This window comes from Octopus bimaculoides, chromosome 15, assembly GCF_001194135.2.
Source record: "Octopus bimaculoides isolate UCB-OBI-ISO-001 chromosome 15, ASM119413v2, whole genome shotgun sequence".
Lineage (NCBI taxonomy): Eukaryota > Metazoa > Mollusca > Cephalopoda > Octopoda > Octopodidae > Octopus > Octopus bimaculoides.
Window position 1 is genome coordinate 32952814 of NC_068995.1, and position 3145 is coordinate 32955958.

The following is a 3145-nucleotide window of genomic DNA, read 5'->3' on the forward strand; positions in this document are numbered from 1 at the left end:
TATATATACGCACACACACACTCACACACACACACACACATATATATATATACACACATATACGTGTATATTATATATGCATACATATGTGTGTGTGTACATATATATATATATATATATATATATTTAATATATATTTTTCAATAATTTATTTTTGGTGACTAAAAATGAAAATACTTTGTACAAAATTTTTGTTGAATAAAATTGTGGATATTTTTACTGACTTCCTGGATGGAGAATGAAGGATGTTGTTTTCTCTCAAATTCATCCACTATGCATATTTTTTATATCATATCAATTTCTATTAGTTTCTATTCTTAAATGAAATTTTCTGTGTGCCTATTTACAGATTTTTATTATGTTTTAAAGGGATGAAGCAGGGAGGGTAAAACCATTCCTTTTGTATTTCAAAATTAAATATTAAATTTTTTTTCATATCAAAAATATGAAAATGTTGATAATGCAAAGCATTAAACCCATCATTTCAGAAATTTAAGTATTAATAACTCTAGCTATTTCTCTATTATGTAGCTCAAGTTGTTTGTACCATAATTATATATACATGTAGCAAACCACATCATATACTACAAACACATAATTGCTATCCATTTTGATTAAGTTTTGTTTTATTACTGTTTCAACCATAAGCATTCAATTCGCAACGCTTTTCCCTAGTTACATATTACACTTTAATAGCATTGTTGATATTAAAACTGATTTTGTTTAGAGCTGGTAGAATCGTTAGCACACCGGGCAAAATGTTTAGCAGTATTTCGTCCATCTTTACATTCTGAGTTCAAATTTTGTTGAGGTCCACTTTGCCTTTCAGGGTTGATCAGGGTGGATTCAGCTGAACACTGGGATCAATGTAATCGACTTACTTTTTTTGAAACTGCTGGCCTTGTGGCAAAATTTGAATTCAATATTAAAAATAGTTTTTTCTCTAATGATAGGCATATTTTAGAATATTTTGGTTATCTCATACCTTGGAGAATTTATTAATTTGAAGGGTTTAAAAAAAAAATTTTTTTTATAAATGTTTTTTAGCAGAATTGTTAGCACATTGGGCAAAATGCTTGACAGTATTTTGTCCATCTTCATGTTCTGAGTTCAAATTCCTCTGAGGTCGACTTTGCCTTTCATCTTTTCGGAGTCGATGAATTAAGTACCAGTGAAACACTGGGTTGATGTATTCGACTAGTCCCCTTCCCACAAAATTTCAGGCCTTGTGCCTATTGTAGAAAGGATTATTATTATTATTATTATTACACACACACACACAGAGTTCCTGTCTAATAAGATATTGGTCAGCATGGGGCTATTGCAGAAGATGCTCATGGTGTTGTTCAGTGGGAAAGAACCGAAAACCACATGGTTGTAAAGCAAACTGAACTACACATCCATAACTGCGCATGGCAATCATTTAAAATAAGCAGAGTTACATACCTTGCATCAAACTGGCTGTTATAAAGTTTGAATTTATGATTTTTAGTTATGAGGTTAGTAATGTTATGGGGTTAACAATAGATTGTATCTTTGGTTTATTGGGTTGTGAACTTAATCTGTTACTGAGATCTTAACAGAGCAATTTATATGGAGTTACTTTATATTAAGAAGTGGAACGTACAATTTCCTGTAATCCAGGCTGTCTCATGATCCCAGCAGACAAAATAGAAAAGATGTTATGGCAAGGGAGATGTGCTGGAACAACTGCTCTGACTCACTGGGCTCGCACTTGTAGATAGCCATCTCTGCCCTGAGCAGTGGGTAGAGACCGAAAACATCAGAAGTCTCCACAGCCACAATATTGAGGTAGATACATTAGTGTTGATTAAAATGTTTTGCCAAATGTAATTTGCGTTTTATTCGTGAATTAAATATTAGTTAAGTACTATTGCTGATCTATTCACTTTTACACTGCCCCAAACTTGTTGTCTCATGCTTAGAAATTATGTACATACATGCAAGAGTGTAGGCTTCTTCCTGGAGTTGTGGGACAATGCATTAGCTAAATAACATTGCTGGTTTCATTTTGCCTGACATCACCCACCAAAGACAGGACTGGTTTTACATTTACTTCACAGTTAAATAGTTACAGCAGCAAAGGCAACCAACTGCAAAATACAAACATTCTAAAAGAAAAAAGAACTATCCCATTCTTACAAATATGAAAAAAAAAATGGTGCAGGTATGGCTATATGGTAAGAAGCATGCTTTGCAAACTGCATATTCTGGGTTCAGTCCTACTGTGTAGTACTTTTGCAAGTGTTTTCTACTATAGCTTTGGTAGTGGATTTAGTGGATGCAAACTGAAAGAATCCTCTGTGTGTGTATGTTTGTCTTTGTGTCTGTGTTTCTTTCCTCCACCACAGCTTGGTGTGTTTACATCCCCATAACTTAGCAGTTTGGCAAAAGAGATTGATAGAATAAGTATCACACTTAGAAAAATAAGTGCTGGGGTCAATTCATTCAACTAAAAGAAATTCTTCAAGCTGGTGCCCCAGCATAGCACAGTCTAATGACTGAAACAAGTAAATAATTCAAGACAAAAATGAACAAAAATAAAAATATTGCCTACACATATTTTCACAAAAATAACACTTCCCCAATTTAATTTTAAGTTTCTATTATAGACCTTTAAAAATACTTACATATGATCTATTTTCTTAATTCCTCATTGCAGTTCTTCATTGCTTTAGTATCATATCCTACTTTAAAGGCAACTATTCAGATCTGAAGTAACTGAAATTCATAAGTAACTGAAATTCATATTGAAACTTGATTCTTCAATATTTTTTACATAGGCATAGGAGTGGCTGTGTGGTAAGTAGCTTGCTTACGAACCACATGGTTCTGGGTTCAGTCCCGCTGCATGGTACCTTGGGTGGGTGTCTTCTACTATAGCCTCAGGCCAACCAAAGCCTTGTGAGTGGATTTGGTAGATGGAAACTGAAAGAAGCCTGTCGTGTATATATATATATATATATATATATATATATGTGTGTGTGTGTATGTGTTTGTCCCCCCCAACATCACTTGACAACTGATGCTGGTGTGTTTATATCCCTGTAACTTAGCGGTTCGGCAAAAGCGACTGGTAGAATAAGTACTAGGCTTACAAAGAATAAGTCCTGGGGTCGATTTG